Raw genomic sequence first — 25,591 nt, 5'->3', positions numbered from 1 at the left:
CGGATCCTCGTATTCTTCTTCAGTGGTTACGTTATAGCATTCGAGTGCGTGACTTATTTGAGTAGCCCAATCAGGCTAAATCAAGTCCAAAGGATCCTAGGGTATCCTAAAGATTGTTGCTTTTACTTCATGTAGCGCCTTGTCAATACAGTCAAACCTGTCTTCAAAGCTAAATGCCATTATGAGTCCCTTGTATAGAATATCCGATTCACCTGTACCATGGCAAAGATTTTTTTCTAAGTACCAGTTCATCATGATGACATCTAGGGTGTGACAGTACAAGTTCACCCATTCAGGTTGGGGCTTTTCTCCGTAAGCCTGAGCCCATTCGGCCAAGTTTGTGTATGGATCATCCTGCCCATCATATTTGTCCATTAGTCATACCTTTAGCTTCCCAAAGCATGTTCTCATCATCATCCTACATTCGCAACAATCATCAAAGCTACCCTTGTGTGTACCCCACCACCTTGGGGGCATAACGCGCAGTGCCCAATCCAAAGCTTGGAAGCGCTACTTCTTTGGTACCTCCCTCTCATGTGCATACAAAAATATATCTACATCATTCAAGCCATCATTAGTGGGCATATTTCTTACCTCTGACGACACACAGTGCAGCGACTGGGTCATCATGTTACAGCTCAGTGTGGTTACTTCATGTAACCAATTCTGCCAACACTCTAGTTCTTCATCAAAGTCTGGGGTACAGGAACTCTCGCAATCCCATGTAATTCATCTATCCACTATTGGATTCACCCAATCTTGGTCTCACGCTATTACCTTATAAATACAGTCCAGATTGTCATCGCTCTCATAATCGCGAACTAGTTTAGTATAGCACGATCCTTCAGCAGGGTCTAGGGGTACAATTATGCGGAGCGATTTCTTCTCAAATATCATCTTCCACTTCTTTATGTTGATTACCTTGCTCATATCAGTGGCCTAATCAATTCCCAGGAGTGCAGGGTAGGGGTTACTATCATTCACAATTTCTATTACTTCAAAGTCAGCCAGCACGGTCACGCCTTCAATATCTATATTCACCTCTTGCAGCTACCTGATGGGGATGATATTTTGTTGATTTGCCATCTTTAACTGAATCGGAGACCACTATAGTGTGGGTCTTCCCATTCGTTCCCAAGTCTGCTTCGGTAGGATGTTCGTGTCTGAAGCCAAATCCAAAATAACCTATACTCTCCTATCGGCGTGGTTAGTCTCATCTCCCATCCTGTACTTGTTTTATGCTTTCCAATCTTTCGTATCACACGTGGTTCACCTGGAGTGTTTTCGGGGCATCTATTTATAAGCTCCTGTAATCCCTTCACAGCCTTGCTATCGTGAAGCAACTTCATGCAGGTCTCTAGGAAGGTTGTAAGCATAGAAGGGTTGATCTCCTAATCAAGCTTATCCTTGCTCCCTGAGGTGGAGGCCTCAACGAAGCTCTTCTTTGCCTCCATGAACATTTTGCATGCACGCTCCAAATCAAATTCAACCTTGTTCACTAGATCTTTGCGAACCCATGCGCTATCTTTGAGCTATTTCCCCTTATCATATCCTATTGTAATTCGACTCTGGAGCACTATATTTACATTTGAATTCTCTTCGTGAGGCTCGGACCTCATCATCTTCAGGTTCTGAGTCGGCTAGGGTGGTAGCGTCCCTTTGTCATGTATCCTTACTATCAACGTAGGACAGTCCTTTGTCTCATGATGAAACAGAGTGCAATATTTGGACGACAAACATGGTGGGTTAGGGAAATTCTAGAAATAGTGTCTTGGTCCTCTACAATTGTAGCAAATCAGATGTCCTTGACCTCTGTCAGGTCCTCCTCCACCTCTGCCTCGTTCGCGCCCCTGAAAGCATCTTCACACCATCCATGCACTCTAGTCTGGGGGTTGTGTTTCTACCTGAACCCTATAGGTGGGTTCTATCCATCATCAATTCATGTCTCCTACAGTTGCGCTCATCATGCCCTGCCGACCTACAAAAGTTGCAGAATAGTTCTTGTGGCGTTTGTACAAACTTCTGCAGCAAATGACAGTTATCTGTAGCATGTTTTCCTACTACCTAACATATAGCACACCACAATGTAGGCCCCACACTTGGTCCTACTTGAGCTTCTGGCCTTAAAGGCATCGATACTCCTCCTACCATTTAGTTCACAAAGACTGGGCAATGGTCTTTTTCATGCATCTGGCTCTTGCATTTTAGGAACCATACCTCTTTGCGCACCTCTGGTCAAACTATTATGTCCTACTTCAAACATTGCATGTCATGGAAAATATTTTTCAACTACGCATGGATTTGCTAAACCCATATATTTAGATCTTGCATTGGTGTTTCATGCAGTCTCATTGCAATCTCCAAGGTCTCTGCCTGAGTCGTTGTCTTCTGTTGTGATAGCGCAATCGTTAGGTGTGGCAGGAGCGAAGCCACAAACCACTCATGATGCTTTCTGTCTATTAATTTCATATTAGCTTTGTGGATTTGACACTTCAACCTCTGATCTAATTCCCAAGGTGTCTTGCCTAGCTTCATCGTGATTTCTTTGAACCCCACAATTTACTGTGCCTTAGATTTAGGCCTACTAAATTTGTTGTTCTGTGCGGTCTGGATGTCTGCCACTCTAGAGTTTGGGTTATCATTAGAGTACTTGATGTACCAAGTTAGCATGCAATCATGTAGCGTACTCACCATTGTTGCCTTCTTCAAGTGATCATTTGTAATGCCTTGAGCTTCCATACAGATTTCGCCATGAACCAGAACTGGTCTGGGTCCTCATTTCCTAAGCCTTTAAACAAAGGCAGCTTCACTGAATTTGTCATGCTGAACCACGGTGGGGGTAGAGGTGGTAGAGGTGAAGTCACAGGCGATGGTGGTGAAGTTGGAGGTGGTGTGGGTGGATGTGGCAATCGCAGGAATCCTTGTCTTACTAACTGAATAGCACTTCGTGGCGAAGCCTGCGTTATTCCCTATTCATCACCCAATGGAGGTGAAATCAATGGACTATATTTAGGACCCTTTCTTCCTTCATTCCTATAAGTTTTTCCACTTCGCGTAGCTCTAAACATTAAGGTAGTTGCATAACCCATTTTTTGCACAATAACATCTTAATCCAGGTAGTTAAATACTTCATGTACTTACCTCATGGTCCTTTTGAAAGCACCACTCCGCCTCGCGATAGGTGACTGAGGTATAGACCGCGAATTTAGTCACAAATCCTCCTATGATGTAATCGAGCCAATGATCGATGGCGCGGGCCATCTTGTCCTTAGAAGCTTCCACTCTCTGTACTAACTCCAATGTCCAAAAAATAGGATCGTCAAGTCTCCACCTTCCTTGGCTATCTACTAACTTTGCGATCCACTTGTATAGCTCAACCAGAAAGGAATAGAAAAAGATCTTGTGTATTTTTGTATATAGGTACCTATCCAGCGACTGTTCCTTGGTCAATCAGGGGTTTTTTTCTCCTGCACCGTGAATTCGTGGATCTTCCTATCCAACTAGTATTGGATCTCTTTCTTAGTTGGATTCCAATGATATGACATCACTCATCTCTTATGCAGATTCCGGTCCTAGCAACAAAACCATTTGTTGGCTTGGAGGGCCCTGACCTAGGTTCAACATTATTTAGCCAAACAAATCCCTACACTCCTGGCCCTTTCGGCATCAGCTCATGAAGCGTGGACCGAGATCTCACCCAAAGCCGTATGGATGGATGTTGGAACCATGTTCCCGCACCCAGACATGGTCGTTATGTTGGTTTATCCCTCTTATTCCTGCTTTCACATAGGTCGTTAAGTTGTAGAGCTCTGTCTGTCTAACCCTTTACTCTGCCCTTCAATACCTCCGCAAAGGGGTACAATTGGCCTTCGCACAACCTTAACATGTGGTTCAGGTACTTTCACACTGCTGAGAAATGTATAGAAGAGATTCCCAAGCTATCCTTAAGTGTTTAATTATCTTTCTAAACAATCACATTTAGCACTATGTAAAGAGATATTCTTACTTACGTTTGATTAACCAACGTAATTACATACATTTGTGCATCATATAAGCATTATAAATGAAATTTATACAAAATATGACATGGTGCATTAACAGGAAACAAAGACACAGAATTTGTAGAATACTTCTCTTTATTGATATCTTCAGATGATTACAGTCTCTATCCGCCCTGCACTCACAGCTGCAGGGGTCCGCGCACTTAGTTGCGAACTTCTACCCTAGGTCTCTGTGCACTCAGCTACAGAGCCTTTACCTATGCTACGACCCAAAACTTAGACTTCTCTCCTTATCACTCAATACTTCTTTTACAACTCATGACTCCTTAACACTGCTGAAAACATAAACAAGAAATGCTAAAAATAGAAAGCTATAAATAGCATGTCAGGTACCAGTTTTGGAAATAGCAACAAGGAATGATAAAATAGAAATGTTATAAATAGCATTTCTATGAATAGCATTTCGAGATAGATTCCAATTTTCGTTAGTCCCTGAACTAAAATTGAGAATTAAAATTCGAATTTGATCTTAGGAGCTGTTTGTAAAATAATTAATTAATTCATCTTGAGTTAATTAGTTAGAGAAAATCAAACATGAAGTCTATGTGAAGACATGCTATAGTTATCCCTTTTATTGAGGAAGTTATTCCTTAATTAAGGAGATCAGGATGAGTTGTACTTTCAGTTGTAATTAGTTACCTCAGTTAACTGAGTTAAGTCCTATTAAATTAGTTCCAAATAGTTGGAGGAACTAATTGTGAGTTCAGTCAGTTAATGCATGCATGCATGGAACTAGCATTCTCCATATAACTAAATATTCTCTCATAAATAACTCATGCATGTCAGTTTAGAGAAAGATCTAGTTGAGATTAAAGGAAGGGATAGTGTACTATCAGTTGGAGGAATTTTCCTATATAGGAAACTCACCCATGCATAAGGAATTATCTCCTTCAGGATTACACAGTTAGATCAGAGGTTAGTGAGTGTGTGAAGAGGCCAAATCACACAAGTGGCATCATTGGACCCCAAGAAAAACTATGCAAGCAAATAGGAGGCTTGGAGGGCTGAGGGAAGACATATCTTATGTCTACTCAGTCTGTGAGTTGTATTGTTTGATTGTAGAGAGAGCATGATAGCTTGTGAGCTGATTCTTTTTGTAACTTGAACATATTTCCACTTGTATGATAATATAGGGATTTGGGCTTTAGGATGAGGATTTCCCTGGGTTATTCTTCTCTGTTCATTTGTGATCGATTTCTCATTCTCAGTTATATGTGTTCTATTTGATCTTGCTCATATTCGATTAAGCTTCCGCAATGTTTTTGTAGAAGTAGATCTTATATTTTTCTTTAGTATGTTGCATAATCTGTTGATCTACAGTGGGAATTTCCACAAACACTACTTAGAGCTTACTTACTTATCTCTTTTTATACAATCCCATGGCCCACGGACCATGGGTAGATCCTTACAGCCAACTTTACTGTACAAAAATAAGGACAGACGACACTTTATGACTCATGACACCTTCACACTCCGTGACCACCAAAATGTGGAGACTTTACAACTTTATTACAAAATTAGACTCAAACATGGACTTTTAGCCCCAAAACTGTCCTTGGGGGATCCCGTTCTCAACAGGTATGGACTAGTGTTAGGGTACGGATTAGGGTTTGAATGAGAGATAGGGTATGGGTAAGGATAAGTTGTAGGATAAGGAATAGGATAAGGGGTAGGGTATGGAATGAGGGTAGGGTAAGGTTGCACATGCGGCTAAGACCATGGGGGAGGATAAATTAATGGTGCATTGGAAAGAAATTGTGGTTCTTGTTGGTGCTCATATGATTGAATTTTCATGGGATATTCCCCTAGAGAGAAGGATCCAAATGATTTTTGAGGCCATGGAGATATCTGGCTTGAGGATGAGGGTTGAGAAGAGGGCCACTGTGACCATGCAGTAGGATATTTGGTTAGAGGAGGATTAAAATTTTTACATGAAACTGCAGGATTATAAACATGTTGATGATTCTGCTTAGGAAAATAAGCATTATTCCAAGTATCAAATGGTGATGGGTCTTGGGTTATACCTGGTAGTTGATTTGATTCCTTACTTTATTTCCTAAGTACCTGCAGCAATCTTGGTATTGTTGGGCAATGTTATGTTAGATGATCCTCTTCACAAATTTTACAAACATTCAGGCTACTGAGTGGACACTTTCCAAGGAAGTGTCTCTTGCTGCAGTCGGCGCAAAAGATAAGCAATGGTTTTTCATCCTTCTTGTGCTCTTCCTACCAATCATCCAATTTTGAAATCAAAGACTTAATAATATCATTCTTATGCTCAATCAAAATATTAAATTTTTTAATTTTTAGTTCTTCATTGGATTAATCGTATGTCTCTGTAGTAGCATAAAAATTCCTCATTATATGATTCCCCAAAATACCATTTTCCTATTTTTAACAAGCCAACTGGTACATTCGTTAGCACATGAGTAGTGTTTATATATGTGTAGGGTGGGTGGGGGGTTCTTAGAACACTAAAGAAAATGAGAAACCTTAAAACAATAGTGCAAAAAAGAAATAAATTCAAAGAACATAAAATTGCAAGAGAAACTAGGTGAAGGAAAAAAACAAATAAGGCAATCACCAAGGTCAATCCCCTTAGTGCCTGTTGGGGTTCCAAAATTTCATGCAAATATCACTCATTACCATACATTTTCACCTATGCTTCCATTATATCCCTCACTATTCACCACCTTGTCACTCCATTTTCCCTATTATTCACCATTAATGGGTCTCATTTATATTTTCCAAATATTATTTATTTTTAAGCATTTTTGAGAGAAATTCTTGATTAAACATTAGAAAATAATATATTTTACTTTATATATGGAAAGTGGGTTGTTTTTGTGACATGTGTAGGTGCCAAGGAAGCTTCCAAGACACCTTTATGTGGCCTTGAAGGATAAAATTCGAATTTGAAGAGATAAACCTCATGGAGAAGATCAAGGACAAAAGGGGGTTATGTGTCTAGATGGTTGGGAGATGTATGGAACTAAAAGAGAGATTAGTGGATGATCATTATGAGTTTGTTACTCATCCCATTGTATAAATAGGAGTACAATCTCCTCCATTTGTAATCTTAGATTGTTGAAGTTTTGTAATGTTGAAGTTTTTGTAAATCTTAGAATCTTGAAGTTTTTGTAATGGAGATTTTGGAATAAAGGATAATACTTCAAGATTGCTTCTACATTTGAGTCTCCATTGAAGTGGTGTGCTTGTGGAGTTATGGAGGGCCCCCATGGCCTCACTTCCATGCTTGTTTGCTTATTTTAGGTATAATTTATTTTATGTTTTTGCTTGATTTTAGCTTTCAAGTTTTGTTAAATGTTCTAATATTGGAAGAATCTTATTTGAAAGTGTTCTTGTAAGAGAACCATAAGATCTCATACAATTATTAGATCTAGGTTTATTTCATTTCAGCTTTTAATTTCTTACTAGATGTTCTAATGTTGGAAGAGATCTTGTAGAATATGTTCTTGTAAGAGAATCATAGATCTCAAACAATTGTTAGATCTAAGTTTGATTAGTTATTGAAAGAGATCTTAATGAATATGTTCTTGTAAGGGGAATTTAAGATCTTGGACAAATTAGGAATCTTTCTAGATCTATATATTTTAGATAGGCACTTCTAAGTTTACTTTCCCGGGTTGACATTAAATTAAACTCTAATTTGCATTTGCATTTTAGACCAAACATTTTGGCGCCATTGCTGGGGAAGTGCAACTAGAAGGATTTAGTATTTATTTTATGCATTTGTTTTATGGACTAATTTGTGGAACTTGGTGACAGCAGGTTCATAAAGGAGTTCAAAGTTTGGAGCATTTTTAATTTTCGCATATAGTTAATTCAGTTTTTATCTTAAACCCCCCATTTCTCACTAATCCATCAATGGATGAGGGCTTTGACAATGTTGAACAGGTACTTCTTGGAGAGAAAGGACAATCACCTCGAGCCAACTCTAAGATAGGATTCTCACATACTTGTAAAACATAATGTAGAATTTTTAAGTCTTGATGTGAGCATGTTCGAATTTTTAGTCTATAGATGGCTTCATTGGAAGCATTCTTTTACTTAGAAAATAAAAAATCTTTTAAGGTAATGTAGAATAGATTAGAAAAATAAAAATGAGATCTCATTAGAAGTCATTAGAAGTCATTATCATTAAAAGTTTTTAGTCTTGTTTTCAAAGAATAAATCATCATGAATAAATTCAGTGGCACATATTTGCATCTCTATGTCTTGTTTCTGTATCATGGGTGAGCCAGGAGCTTGATTATCGGGAAGCCTTGTCTTCCGAGAGTCTAAACGCCCCTATGACATTGCAGAAAGAGTGTAGATAATGCAAGGTTTTGTCACAAATCTTAATTGTGTTTTATCCATTCACGCTAACCTGCATAAATAAGTAAAAATCAAGAGATTAGTATGCTCTCTTCCTGCGCTTCGTGCGATCAGGAAGATCAGAAAATCTATTGATTTATTTCAAATAAAAATACTTTTACTCGAAAATTGATTTGCGATATGACAATAAAGAATTTTGTAAATGAGCGGAAATCATGTGGGAAATAAAAGGCAATTAACAATGTGAAAGGAAAATCTAATTACAAGCAACCAAAAGGGAAATCAGAACTGGAAATCAAGCATGTCAGAACTATATAAAAAAGATTGTAAATGCTAGAATAAATTCAAGAGGAAATCATAAACTATTATGCCCACACTAATTCTACTGAATCTATTTCTGTGTAAAATTAACCTGAAAGCATCAACAAGCATGACAAATACATTTACTATGTAAACAACTTATGAAAGAAATTATAGATTCTCTCACCTTCCTTATCCCTGAAGAATAAATCTTGCAAAACTGTCTAGAAGTTTAAAGGAAATGAACATGATCATTTGCAACATAATGCAGCTTCCTTTTCATGAATGTCGGCTCTATGGTATACAAGAATCACAACTTTAGATAACATAAATTATATGTGATTGCTGCTTCTTGAATGATACTCGGGTTCTGCAACATAGTTAATTAAAATTTAAATACATTCGATGGCTATGATCTCACCATTCCATAATCATTCAAATCCATCAGGTGAGACCGATTACATTCCAGAGCACAAAATCCATCAGATCTTAGACCAAAGCAAAGGATTTGAATTGCATATTAAAACTTGTAGAGGTAGAGTGTTATAACATAAGTCGATCTTGTACATTCAAATGTTCTAGCAATCCTTATTCGATATAAAGAAATATTTCTAATGCAAGAACAATTTTTAAGGCAGAAAACCAGATCAACCTTGCAGTCAAAAGGGAAACATTGCAACAGATTTAATAATACCAATTTAAAGAAGGAAATATTTAAATATTTCACACAGGGAATAATAATATAAATGCTATTTAATCTAAAATATGTAGAGTAGTGTCGAGCTAGTCTGGCAGCCAACCCAACCGGCTCACACCCTCTATTAGTGACCTGGTTCACACAGAATGTAAAATCATTAGATGCAATAAATAATTAAACAAAACATGCTATCGATGCTTAAATTGATTCTTGAAAGCATAATCTTTACATCAAGAAGACAATGCTCATCTCCAGCAAGATAGGAGGAGTGATCCACCAGTTATGAATTTCATGAGACTACATTGGGACAACTCCTCTTCCCTTTTGTGCCTTCCTCTTGTGTGCACTGTCCCTGGCTGGAATGATTTCCTTCCTTATTGTCTAATTAATTGACTAATGGACTGAATCCCCGTTCTTACTCCTGATAATATCTTATCTAGCATAAAATTAAAAACTGGGCCTGTTAATTCAGCCAGTTAAAATATAGAATATTATTAGTTTAACAATTTACCGAAATAATAATTAGTTTGAATTGAGCGTCGAAAGAGGGAATGATTCTAGTGAATCGTTCTTCTTTTCCTGGAGTAGTTGTTACTGGAAGGTGCGATTCAATTGAGAGAAGTGGTCTAATAATCCTTCACCATATATGCCCAAAATAAAAATAAGTTTCCATACAATCATATCCAATAGCTGTGAATGATAAAGAAATCCCAAACACTCTAAATTTTGATCGGTCCAAATTGACTAGTTAATATTTTGAGATCACCATCGTGTGGGATCAAAAACGAATTCAATAGAAGGTCAAAGCCAATTAGAAATATTGATGAAACTCATGTCTAGAAATGGTTAGGCTTCTTCAGTTGTGAGTTGCCTTGTCCATCCAAATTTCATGGCAATTCCTACACCAGGCTTGAAGCATTGGTGCATTCCCTAATATGCAGTGTTTTTACGTCGCAAGTGATAACTAGGCTTAAGGCCCGAGGTCGACGTTGAACCATGTTGTACAAAGAATCCAATGGTGCTTCATTACTGCCACTATAGACATTCAAATTTGCCTACTAGACCCTAAAATCTATGATGATCTGGATTCCAATGATGGCACCACTACACTAGAAATTTCATGTCGAGATACACGTAGAGCACCAATCAAGTGTTCAGGTGGCTCATCCATGATATTTCCCTGAACAAGGAAAGCCATATCAACCACCAACATCGTCACAACTCCCAAAACTAAACCCAGCACTCCATTAGTGACAGTTGAAGAACCTATATCAACATCTACATCTAGGTACTTTTGCCCACGGCAATAATTATAATCAACTGCCTTGCCCAAAATACAAGGTGTACTCCCAACACTCCACCTGAAAATCCAAGAACCCTTTGGAATAGATGGAATAAGCTTCAACCTGCTATTTGTAAATTTATCATCGTCATCTACAAAATGCTGCAATGGTGACCTTGGCAACAACTGTCTCGATATGAAATATATGACCATGCTATAGTGTGTCGAACCTGGTACTTGGAGGTTTATAACCAGTGAAAACATACCCTTTTCTGTATCAATACATAATGCGCAAAGATAGCAAAAATATTATGACAAGATCATTTGCCACAATTTGAACGCCATGAACTGGAGGGTTTGAGTATAGGTACAACTTCACACATAATGATATAAATGTAAAAGTTTGCATGCTGCTAACAAAATACCACTGCCTTCGTGAACAAAGCATAAGACCAAGTTTGAATTCAGAAGAGTGCAAGAAGCCATAAAACGGTGTAGGCAGGTAAATGCAATGGTGCAGGTACATAAATGCAATGTTGTAGGCAAGTCCTAAAGTATATTAAAACTAGTTTTAATTCCGCAACATACAAGCCTTAATTAAACTCTCATTAATGCTATTTTAATCCCGTTAAAACAAAGAAGTAACAAATACTCTTAAAAAATAATGATTTAGCCAATCGACATCATGAGAGAAATAAATAAAAAATAAGTCAAAATGAAGACCCAACAATGTGGCTCAATCAGAGGTTGCCACATGGCACCTCCTAATTGGTCAAAATTATATGTATAGGTCAAATGCGATTGGCGACGGTTGAGCCCACGACCTGTTGTGTGCAAACCAGGGGCCCAATGACCAAGCCATAGATGTTTTTTATTAATGGCAATAGTGAAGTTCTATTTAATGATTACATGTGGCGTATATGGGGGAGAGGCATCAAGCTTTAGCCCTGGCCCTTGATCATAACATAGTCAACAAGACAATGATGGGAGGCTCAGCAGAGGGGGTGGGGACTTAGCCCCAACCCTGGGTCTCATAGGCCACCATACGACCACAACGAGGGTTTCAATAGCAGGGGGATTGGTGGATAAGCCTAACTCCCATTCTCAACGTCTACCCATAACCAATGACGAGAGGGAAGGGAGATAGTTTGGTGGGGGTGAGTGGTTATCCTAACCCCTAGTCACATGGCCTGCATGTGATCATATCTGGTGGTTAAGGAAGATTGGCACAATTAAGTTGGTGACAATTGTCCCTAATTGCCGTGGGAATCCCACCGATGGCAGGAGAAATTATTGCTCAATGTTTCCTAGAAATGTGAAAATCATAGAATGATTAGCCAAAATTGCACAATTATAGAATGGTTAGCAGAAAATTGTTCAAGGAGGCAAATCTTGCTCAATTTTAAACCCTTTTGAGATCAAGAAGTGCCAATAGAGGGGTTTTTGAGAGTTCTCAATCCATTGGGAGTTCTATTTTTGAATTTTGAGCACTGTAAATTGATGTAATTACAGATTTGAGGACATAATTCAAGAGGCCCAACATTAGAAGCTCGACACAAAGATGTAGCCTAGGAGGGGTGAACTTCGTTATCAATTACTATTTTGCGTTGTTGTGTATGGTTCATATTTCTCTATTTTATTTATGCAAATGGAGTTTTATAAACACTAAATTTTATGGATTTTTCAACTTGATCCATTCCCCACAAGACATAAACTTGCAATTTTTTTTAATATGCCTTCAAGTTTTTAAATTCAGATAAATTTGGAATCAGAGCATGGCTTTTTGAAAGGTTTGATTATGTTTTCAAGTGTTTTCTGATGCTTACAATGCTAAAGTTGAAAAGAGGAGGAGGAGTGCTTGAAGAATCAAATCCTCAAATTGGTTCAAGGAGGTGATAAACCCCTCAAACATAAGCATTCATGGCACATGAAGAGGGACATGATATGATTTATGAGGGTGACAAAGGTTTACAAAAATATTTCTTCGATATGTCTGAAATGGTGAAATTTCTGTTTGAAGAGAGGAATACAAGGTTGCAAGGAGAGAGCTCAAATCATCCAAAAGATCATGGAGGAGATGGGAGCAAGCATTCCCCTTTAGCACCTCCACCTCCATATTCACCTTCACACTCTTCTACTTCATCCCCTTCACATACTCCTCCAAGGCCTCCAAAATGACATGTTAAGTCTCCTTTGTTAATCTTGATGTCAAATTTTGATTTCCTATATACAATTGAGAAGTAAATGCTGAAAAAACGAATAATTGGGTTCATCAGATTGAAGTTTATGGCAGGATTCAGATGATTAAATATGATGTGACCAAGATCCATCTTGCTTCTCTTCAATTAAAAAGTGAAACTCTCATCTAGTCGGAGGCTACAACTTAAGAAAAATTGAAGAAAAGTATTAAAATTATCTCCTCTTGAAATGATTTTGTAGTTGTATTAAGAAGGAATTTTTATCCATTAGATTACATGCAAAATGAAATTATGGATTGGTGAAATTTTAGACAAGCTAAAGGTTAGATTGTTAAAAATCACACACAATAATTGAGAAGAAGAGCTTTAATATTGGGTGTAGATTTGTCTTCATAAGACACTCTCCTTAAATACATAGTTGGATGACATAGTTATTTGAGATGTGCAATTATCATGTTTAATCCCAACAATCTATATGAAGTATGCATTTAGGAAACTCATTTAGAAGGAAAAGGGAAGAATTTTCCTCAAGAGACTAGCAAGAAGTGATTCAAATATCAAGATAAATGGAAGGGGAATTTTAAACGTAAAGACAGAAAGAATGCTACAGTCAAAAAAGAGGGAGAAAAAATCACATGCAATTTTTTTTCAAAACAAGGCCATGATGAAGACCATTGTCGGAAGTTACATCCAGAATTGATATGAAAGAAGTTTGAAAACAAAGGGAAACAAAATACTGTTGCAACAACTCAAAAAGATCTAGGAGATGATTCAAGTGATGAGACCAAAATCACAACTATGGGAATGAAAGGTAAAGCTTATATGTCGAGTAATAGTTATTCTAGTAAGTCTACTAAGGCTCAAAATGATAAAGAAATGACTGATATTTTCCATATTAGGGTCATTACAAAACATACCAAAGTTGATACTTTGTTTGATAGCAGATCCCAAGTTAATCTTATTTCTGAACCTATTGTTAAGAAAATAAATTTGGAAACTATACCTCCTCCTAAACCTTATCCTTTGCGTTGGGTATGTGACAATGAAAAATTGCAGGTGACAAGAAAATGTAAACTTAAAGTTTCCATCACTGCAAAATTTATTGATGAGGTAGAGCTTGATGTTGTACCATTTGACATATGTGGGATTGTTTTAGGGATTCCATACTTGTATGACCGAAAATCCATATTCTATCACCATGAAAAAAAATATAATTTATTTAAATATGGAACTAAGTATATTGTTAGAGCACATCATAAGAAAATGAATTTGTCTCTTGGAAGTGTTGGTCAAATGAAAAGGCTTGTAAATGCTAGTAATAATTTTGTAGTATTGATGATCAAACCCAAAGATACTGCTAAATTTGAAACCTTCCAAGGATGTCATTTAGCACTCAATCATGTTTTGGTTGAATTTGTTAACACATATGACAAGATGTTTCAATAACCTGAAGGGATACCTCCTAAAAGAAGAATCCAACATGAGATTCAATTGCAGCAGAATGCACCTCTTCCAATATTGGCATGTATAGAATTTTAGTTTTGGAGTATGTAGAGATCAAGAAAAAAGTTCATGATCTGCTTGACAAAGAGTTCACTAGAACAAGTACATCTCCTTGTGGGTCTCCTATTTTTTTGGTTCCAAAGAAGGATGGTACATGGCTCATGTGTGTGGACTTTAGAGCTTTCGAAAAACTCATAGTAATGAAACACTATCCTCTTCCTCACATTGATGATTTTCTAGATCAATTGAAGGATGTTGTTTATGTCACTAAGTTGGACTTGAGAAGTGCTTATCATCATATCAGGATTACTAAAGGTGATATTTGGAAGACTACTTTCAAGACAAAACAAGGTTTTTATGAATGGTTAGTTATGCCATTCGGGATTTGTAATGCACTTGCAACATTTGTGAGAGTTAAGAATGATGTGTTGAGACCATTACTTGATGATTTTATCATAGTATACTTAGATGATATTCTTATTTTCAGTAAGACTCGTGACGAACATGTCAGGCATATTAAACAAGTTTTAGATGTCTTAAAGATGAAAATTATATTTGAAGTTGTCTAGGTGTGAATTTGGGAAAACCTCTTTAATTTATTTGGGTCATATTGTTTGAGGGGGTGAGTTGAAGATTGCTCCTTCAAAGGTTGAAGCCACAGTGAATTGGATTAAACCCAATAATGTAATATAGGTTAGGATATTTTTGGGAGAAACTCAATATTTGAGAAAGTTTATTGCTAACTTCTCATCTATTACAGGTGCATTACATGCTTTGACGAGTCTAAAACATGTCTTTCAGTGGGGAGGAAAGTTGCAAAAAGGTTTCAATAGATTGAAAGATAAACTCAATACAACACCATTTATTTTACTTCCACATCTTAAGAAACCATTTGAAATTCAAACGATGCAAGCTATTGTCAAGAAACTAAATTTGGAAACTATACCTCATCCTAAACCTTATTCTTTGGGTAGGGTATGTGACAATGCCAAATTGCAAGTGACAAGAAAATCTAAACTTAAATTTTGCATCACTGCAAACTTTATTGATGAGGTAGAGCTTAATGTTATACGACTTGACATATGGAGAATTATTTTAGGGAGTCCATACATGTATGACAAGAAGTCCATATTCCATCGCCATGAAAGCAAATATCATTTGTTTAAAGATGGAATTGAGTATATTGTTATAGCACATTGTAGAAAATGAATTTGTGTCTTGTAAGTTTGGTCAAATGAAAAGCTTGTAAATAATAGTATGAAATTTTTATTGTTGATGATCAAACCCAAAGATATTGTTGAATCTAAAGCCTTCCAAGGATGTGATGTAAAAATCAAGCATGATTTGGTCAAAGTTGTTCACACGTATGATAAGATGTTTCAGGAACCTGAAGGGCTCCCTCCTAAAAGAGGAATCTAACATGAGATTCAATTGCAGAACGATGCACCTCTTCCAAATATTGGCATGTATATAATTTCAGTTTTGGAGAATCTAGAGATCAAGAAGCAAACTCAACATTTGTTTCACAAAGGGGTATTTATACTAAGTACATCTCCTTGTGGTCTCCTATTGTTTTGGTTCAAAAGAAGGATGTTACACTGAGCATGTGTGTGGACTTTAGAGCTTTGAAAAAAATCATTTTAAAGAACGATTATCGTCTTCCTTGTATTGATGATTTGCTAGATCAATTGAAGGATGTTGTTTATTTCACTAAGTTGGACTTGAGTAGTGGTTATCATAAGATCAAGATTGTAGAAGGTGATATTTGGAAGATTCCTTTCAAGACAAAATAATGTTTGTTTGAATGGTTAATTATGCTATTTTGGCTTTGTAATGCACCTGCAACATTCATGAGAGTTATGAATGATGTGTTGAGACCATTCCTTGACAATTTTTTCATAGTCTACTTAGATGATATTTTGATGTTCTACTGATTGAGGAAGATGGAGAAAATATTGAAGCTTAATATAACAATGCTATGCAAGAATATGACATTAATCACAGAGTTCCCAATGATGGGACAAATCAATTGATCCTAGACATGCTTGGTGATGAAAACAAATATATTTTTTGTGATGATGAACGTGTGGTAAAGAAGACAATGACACAACTTTATGAAGGCTCAAGAGAAGATATCTCTCTTCTATATTGTTATTGAACTTAAAGGTTTTGAATGGTTTTACAAAAAATTGTATAACATAGAGCCTAAGGTATGATGTAGTATTTTTCATCATATGAAAGGTTGATTTTTATCCTTTTTTAATGATAATTAATATGTAAAATAATAATTCAATATCTATAATTAATATTGTTTAAACTAACTAGTGATATTTTATGTTGTATTAGATTGTTATGTGAATTTTTGTTACCTTTACCAAATGAGTTACCTCACACATATCATGATTTATGTGTTGTTATTAAATAAATTGTAATGCAGTATCAAGTTACAGATCCATGTCCTAATGATTGTCTTATATTTTATAGACAACATGCATCAAAAACAAATTGCCTGGAATGTAGCAACAAAAATATTGAATAGATCAAATAACAAAAAAGGTGCCTCAAAAGGTTCTTCATAATATTCCCATAATTCCACATTTGTAGTGACTGTTTTGGTCTGAAATCATAACAAATTTTATGGATTACTAGGCATGAAAGAGACTTGAATATTGCTTTCTCTGAATTCCTACATATGGTTATACATATAGGGAAATTGAGGGAAAATGGTTGCATTTTAAAAATGAACCTTGTAATTTTAGGCTTTCATTGGTAGTTGATGGTGTTAATTCATTTGGAGAGCTCAAGTTTATTTACTCATTGTGGTTGATTTTAATTATCAACAATAACCTTCCTCCTTGGATGCAAATAACGAGGGAGCACATTATGTTGATAATGATTGTTCCATGTATTTGTTTACATTAATTTTTTGAACATTGTAACATTTTCATTTGTCTTATTTGTTGCATAATATTTTATATTTAATTATTTAATGATATGTATATATCATAGTAGTAATTATGTGTGATTTTAAACAATTAGGGAAGTACCAAGTTAAAAAAAAATGTATAAATCGAGCACCTTTTATCAAGGAATTTTTTTATCAAGAATACCTTTTGATCTAGGAGTTGGATTCAGATACATTTTATATCATGAGAAAGCTATTGATGAGCTAGACACTATGGTAGTATCAAAGTTAGTTTATGCAAATTTTAAAAAACAAGGCCGTGTGACCCCGTCTTTATAACAAACCATGGAGGTTGGATCAAAACAAAAATGTAACAAATACCATATCCCAAGAAAAGTGAACGGGGTGGGTAGGAGTGCTACATCCATTATAAGCATAATATTTAATATCTAGGACTCTAATATGTCTCATGTATAATTCCACAGGTTTGATCAAAATTTGATGTTCTAAGTGAAAGTTATGTTGACTTTCCAAAAATTTGTTGATTTTGGCGTTTTATCTATGTTAGGCATGTACATTATGCAATGTGTCTAATTTTCAAATAATATTTTATGAATTGCTTCAATATGTCTCCCAAAATTGGTAAACAAATTATAGTCAAAACCTACCAATATTACTCATTCACGGTCAATAAAAAACCCTAAATTCCACAAGGTATATCTTTGAAAGCACAAAGACTCGAAATATAAAATCTCAGTCAAATGTACCCTAATTGTAACACCCTCCTCCCATATCTACCAAAGTAACCATCCAATTGAGGTAAACATGCGACGAGAAGTTACTATGATAGGATTTGACCTCCTAAGTCACGTTAAGGAAGTGGAGCCAATAGAAACACACCATAAAAATGTTCCACATTAGCTACAGGACTCCCAAGAACCATCCCAACCTCTCAGGTAACTAGCTCATCGGTCCCACTGAGTTTTTAGACCAATTAACTGTCTGATGCTCCCATGATATGAGCATTCATGCATCTAGAGGACTCTCGATGCTCCCACAACATGGTTATGCCAGTGTCCAAGGACTATTTTGCTAAGTGTTGTGCCACTGTCCCCGATATTTTAGCCACTTTTTTTAGGCCCAGAGCCTAGGTCACTACCTAGAATTCATTGATACCTTAAGAACAAAAATATCACAATGGAATGATGATACACATGTAATTACCTAAAAAATCCCTTGACTAGACCCCTACTAGCCATGCTAGGCATTTCATCAAACATATCACAAATATGTAATCTACATGTGTAAAGGATAGATCTAAGCATATGCGTCTCATAATAATTTGAGAATCTCTAAGAAGCGTTAATGCCTCAACACTTTAGCCACAATTTCATCCATTAGGCCAGAGATACATTGTTGATTCATATACAAGTAAAAAAATGATCAAATCCATACATATCTATTGTCATAATACATGTTCATAACCAGCATAATAGAAACATAAATACCAAGGAAATCACAACCATGTCATCTACATATAAACCAATATAATACTCATAAAATAACAAGGAGAAATAACCAGATATTAATGATGCAAATGCCAATGATTTGTGGGACTTCCATGAACCACCCAATTGTAGACATGGCTGAGCCAAATATATCTTCAACCAACCACCCCCATGCCATATTCCAAGCATGAATGTGGGATCTCATAAAACACATCAATCAAAATCATCTAAGGCTTCCATAGGCCAAACGACCTCAACCCATCAAACAATGATTCCACCTCACTGTTAGACATTATAAAACCATCACCAGATTTGTCTCTACCCAAGCCTTCGAGGGCTCCAAAGCGTTTGTTCCAACCAAGGCTCTAGGAATAGTAACTCAACCCAGAGCCATTTCGGGCTCCAAAGCGTTTGTCCAATCAAGGCTCCAAGCCTAGTAACTCAACTCATTAAGGGATCCAGAGTGTTTTTCTAGACAAGGCGCCAGGACTAGTAAACAAACCCAAGGTGTTACAGGGATCCAAACCATTTGGCGGACCAAGGCTCCAAGAACTAGTAACTCAACCAAAGCTAAAGGAAACATGAGAACCAACCAGAAAAAAAAAAAAAGAAATGGACCCACAACACCATGGCTATCCAGGAAATGGTAAGGCTAGGAAAATCCACTATTAATCGAGGAAATCATCCATTCCAGTGATAGATCATGACTAATACGCCACATGCATATGCCATACATGGCAAATATAGTTAGGAAAACATATACACAACTTAGTACCTGCAAGCAAAACCCACTATAGTTGTTGATCCTGATGTCTTCTTGCACTTTCCTACTCTTCCTTTTCCTTCTTGCACCAAAAATCCAAGTATGCCACACCCTCCAAGAGTGCTCCAAGTAAAATGTAAGTGTCCAAGAGTATGAGAGAAAAATAGAATAGAGAGAGAGAGAGCTCCAAAGGAGAACTGATGAAATTCTGTGTACAAAACCTGAGAATCCTTTCTATTGATGAGGCCTCTATTTTCTTCATTTTCCTCCTCACATGAGCCATGTGACCTTTCACCTCCCTTTTTTCCCAATTTCCATTATTTTCATAAATAAATGTGCCAAAATTCTAGTTTTTCCTTTCCAAATCTTTTTCCAATGTCTTTACCAATTTCCTTAGCCATGAATCAAGTACAAGTGATCCCCATCACTATTATTTTGCTCAACATTCAGCTTGGAATAAGTGTCCCATCAACCGTGGTTATTATTTTTCCTTTATTAAATTTTATTACATGGAATTTTGACCAGGGTTGTTATGCTAATATATCTCCTAAATCTCTTCAAAGTTTTACATTCTGATTTTTCTCATAAAAAATTTATACAAAAAATCCCAATGTGACCCATTTCAAACTTATTTACAAATATTAACTTTCAGAGAGAATGTTTATGAAATTATAGAGTTGGAATCTAAAAGGGTGACCACCTATACTTACATATGTTTCCTTTGTCTCTAAATTTTTTTGTGGTTGTAGGCTTCTCTGAAACTTCCAAGATGATTTATTTGAAGCAACCAAACCCTATAATCATAACTCTAATACCAAATTTTATGAAGAAAACACTTTGAAAATGATAAACCATAAATGAATATAATCCAATTTGAAGGGGAAACCTCCTCTTGCAATGATGGCAATGTATAATATAATATGAGATGACCCTAAAACTAGGTCTCCTTGGTATATATATAGGAGATAAAGGATACAATTATAATGATATGTTGTAACCAACCTACTAATATAACTATAGAAATGTAGTGACAATATCTAGGATTAACAAGGAGTTTTATGGTTAACATGGGAATTTGTCTATGACTTACCAATGAAGCACATAAATATGGTCAAGATACTATCCCAATCCATAAAACCCTCATGCCTATTGACATCCAGTGACCCATAAAATGTATACATACATACATACTTACATACATATATAATCAATGAAGAACATATATATTGCCAAGATGTTGGCCAACTCCATAAAATTCTAATGTCTATTAGCTCTCATTGAGCCATAGCAAGTCTCACCACATATCAAGCATATGTGAGGCTCACATGAGGCTCCATGAGCCCTATCATGGTTGAACTATGTTGTAAGTGCTAAAATACCAACCCTCCCAAACATTGGCATGTACATCATTCCTACTGAAATAAAGCTATGAAAGTACTATGTTGTTGCAGGCTATGAATCAAGGTGGCTATTCTTGTCAAGGTTTGGATAATGCTCTTCCCTAATGGAGGATGTTGGGTGGGGATGTATCACTTGACCTAGGATTTGGAAATGGGTCACACCTAGTATTTTTTCTATCCTCTGTGGATCCATGACCCACTCCCTAGAATTCAAAAATGTCAAAATACTTGACATGGAGACATAACATAAACTATGCCCATAAATTCCTATGAAAATATAAAGGTACTTCCATAATTTCAAGGGGGCATCCCAAATTTCGTAAACTTCCTATCCACTTAATGGTATATAAATGGTTGAAAGGTGCACAGGGCCATACAAATGCATCTCTTTATGGTTTGTGATTGTAACTGGGCTCCTAGGTCAATAAAAAATTATGATCAGTTATTGTTTGGAAATGTCTAGATCTCTAACTTACTCTATATTTAGTCCAATCTTATAATTTTTAAACATCCCATCCTTATAACTAGAAATATTAGTTAATAGGAATTATGTATCTATAATGGATTATATAATTCTCTTTAAGGGAGTAGCTATTAATTAAAATAGTTGTCCATTTTTTTTTTAATTATTATATTAGATTAAAGTTTCTCATATTCTATAAAAGAAGTTCTTTAAGAATTTCTCATAATATGATGGAGAAAACTTCTCTACTAGAATTTATTAAGATATAGTTTCCTAAACAAAGTTAGTTTTTTTATTATAAATATCCCATTATATTTATAAAATTAACTTTTCTTTTTTTGGGTCAAGTTGCTTGTGTTTTCCACAAATGATTACATGCTTAATTTTTGGCATGAGAAACCAATACCTATACTCAGGGGTATCTAAGTTGTCAAAATCACCTCGGCATTGCACATGCTCGGCCTAGGCCACCGGCCCTTAACATGAATGGAAGATGACTAAGATTTTTCCCAAAAAAATTGGAACGGTGACCTTCACATCATAAAATAACTTAACAATACACCAAATTACCATTTATTATATTCCCTATAAACATTTATATAATTATTTTATAAAAAACGATATTGAAATTAATTTGAAAAATTAGTTTTATTAAAAAACAAATTATTATTATTATAACTTCAAGGCCACCCACGAGTGTCTTATTGGTAAAGATATTTACATATTTATACCGCTACACACAAACGTTATCCCAAAAGAATAGATATGTAAAAATCATATCATGATTTTGTGGACCAATCCTTTGTGTATGATCTATAATTCAAAAATGTTGCCCTTTATAATAGTTTGTGAAATGATACAGATAAGTAGTCTGAGACAAACGGTTCTCAAATAAATGGTACATGGTAGTTAACTGTTTCATATTTTTTTAAAGTAATTTTGATTTTAAATTAGGTTAAAACTAGTTGCAAACTTGAGTTTAATTTTTGTTAAGAGAAAATTATATACAAACTTTCTATTAAAAATTCTGCCAAAGTTTTTTTTTCATAAAAATCATCATATTTTTTAAAAGATAAAAATGTATGAAAATGACACTCTTCAACCAAAAAAAACCTAAAATAGACCATATTTATCACATTATGTTTTCCCTATTGAATTTAAAATATTATTAAATTTATCTTAAAAATTTTAAATTTTATGGTTCAGCAAATAATTTTTAGTTAAATTGTGATTTTAAATGGGTTTATATATAAATATATATATATGTGGATGGATAGATTGATTCAGGGTCTTGAAAATTTAGATAGTAGATATTTCAAAATTCAAATTTCTAATTCTAATAAGTATTTTTATCTAACTCGAGGGAAATTTAATCTAAAAATATGATGAGTCATACTCTGTCTAGCTTTCATTTCACCTAGTACGACCATAGCAGATTATTTTTTTTCAAAAATAATGACAACAGAACTACTTAATCATATTTTTGATAGTGGAAATAGTTTCAACATCATCCAAAATACTTGAGACACCTTAGATTTCCATAAATTTAACTAGATTTAATTAATGTCACTACAAAATTTCAATTATTTTCCGGACAAAAATAACTCTTAGACTATTGCAAATTTAAACTCTAGCATTCCCCTGGAAAAATTAAAATAAAAAATAAAAACTTCAAAACCCTATAGGCTTAGACTACTGCAAAGTTAAACTTTAACATTTCCCTGGAAAAAATAAAATAAAAAATAAAAAACTGTGCATCATGCTCGTGCTTTTAGTTTATTCCAACTCCAACTCCAACATCTGAACCATTCATTGCGTGAAGCCGTGGGAGAAACAGAAGGGGCCTCACATTCCCTACCCAGTAACCTCATATTCGGACAATGTGCAGTGTGTAAGTAGAGTCTCTCTTTCTTGTCCTCGCGCATGACAACATACCTTGGATTCTGAAATATTGCATAAATTTTTTGATTTTCCATACTTGTTTGTATACTGGAGACGATGACGACATGAATACCCTAACAATAATGTAAAATTTTAAACTTTTTATATTAAAATATTACGAAAAATTATTAACAAAATTTTATAACAAAAAAAAATTGCAGTTACATCAGCATTTGTTTTTATGATGTTTCCGTCTAATACGTGAAAAGGCCTATGTTTTAGAGGAGTTGCCAGGTTTTCATTTTCGGTTTGTAAAACAATTAATGAGGTGCAGGAATTGATTAGACGGTCAAAAGTGGCTAGAATTCAAAAAAAAATTTCAAAAAATCTTGTAGAGATAGTGTTTGAATGTGTTTTTCATGGTGGAAATGGATTCAGCACTATCAAAAAAGTTTAGGACACCTAAAATTTTGAAGTTTAACAGCTATAACTTGGATTTACAAAAATCTTTGCTAGATTTTCTCTAAATATACCTAGAATTTCCATAACTTTCTGTGCAATTCCTCCAACTAGTTAGACCGCGGCTTTTAATTTGATTGCAGAATTAAAAATCTGAAGTACATTGTAAAATTAACTATTTGAATTAGTTTTTATTACTATGTTATTTAAAACATTTCAAACTCTATAATAAATTTACTTCAATAACTTGGAATAATTATTCCATTTGATTTATGATTTCTAATAATCATGACTATTAACTTTGTGTGTTCATCAAAACCGTTTAACATTTCAATTTCAAGATTATTATTTGCCGCGTGTCTTATTCTAAAAGGAAATTAACTTTCCATTTGGAGAGAAACTAAAAAATTGGATAATAAAATTTTAATCGAACAAAAAATATCTGGCAAAAAAATTTCTAAAAGCAGTGCATGCTATAAAAAATTGCCCAAAAGCTTCCCAGAAAAATTCTGCTAGAAAAAACCACCACAGATCTACATGGTAGGAAGGAGCACAAAAAAAACACCACACTGTCATCAAAGAAGAATACTCTAAAGAAAACTCTGAATCACAAGAAAGAAACAACTCTCAAGACAAGCATGGAGAAAGCCTCGCCAAGCAACAAAAAAGTGAACTTGACAACCCCTCAAGCATCAACAGTTATGAGGTTTCAGATACGGCACAAAATAAATCGTCATTTAACAGCAAAGCAGATCTCCTAAACCAAACTTCTTCTCCGTCTATCTTCAAGAGGACGAACACAATAGATCACGAAGCTAAGACACCAATGTCCCAAGAACCAGAAGAGATGAAGGAGATACAAGAAACAGGAAGTTGGAAGACCGTAGAGAAAAAAAAAAGAAAGCTACAACATCAATCTCGCCAAGAAAGACAAGGAACCACACAATTAAAAACTAAGAAAATTATAGGTCCGATAGACCAATTTGGTTTCAGTGGACGTTAACCATTATCATCATCATCAATAATTACCCTTACCCTTGATATCCATAAAATAATGGACGGATTTTTGTTAAACGTTTTTCCAAGTGACAATATTTTACAATATTCTTTCGATAAAAATTTGTTTATTCTTTAAATTTAATACATCTAATATTTTTTAACTATCTAAAGGGTTAAAATAATTTGATTTCTCAAAATTTTGAAAATAACTATAAAGTTCATTTTATAAAATTATAATATTAAATTAAATATTTTAAAATTTGAAAAAAATAATTAATTTTAATATTTAAGTTTTCTTAATTAGTAAATTTTAATATAATTACGAGCAAAAAAGTCGTTTATAAAAATTAAAATTTAAAAAAAAAATATATATATATATATATATAATATTTCCAAATTTCTATTCAATTAACTAAAAATGCCCCCATAATCAATTAACACTTCCATTAAATCGACTTTAATACAAACAGATTTTATCTTAATTATATTTATTAAAATTAATAAACGGTTATTTATTAGAGTCGTGTGCAATATATGATGATACTCATATCATGATCAGATTACTTCGGCCAAACAAATAAGTCAGTTGTTATGCCACAATGTTACTGGTTTATGAACATACGACATTCAATTTTTGTTTTTGAAAATATTTTATGAAGTGAAACTATATCTATATCATTATGGTTGCGAAGTACTTATCATTAATCTGGTCAAACCAAAATCTTTTAATTTTAACTTAACCTAAGACCAAATTTCTTTACAATAATATATATATATATATATATATGTGTGTGGATTTGACATAATCAAAAAAATATCACATTTAGTTAGCAT

This window comes from Pinus tabuliformis, chromosome J, assembly GCF_031772625.1.
Source record: "Pinus tabuliformis cultivar Carrire ecotype Pingquan chromosome J, CPIR1, whole genome shotgun sequence".
In the NCBI taxonomy this organism is placed as follows: Eukaryota; Viridiplantae; Streptophyta; class Pinopsida; order Pinales; family Pinaceae; genus Pinus; species Pinus tabuliformis.
Note: the sequence above shows the minus strand (reverse complement) of the source record.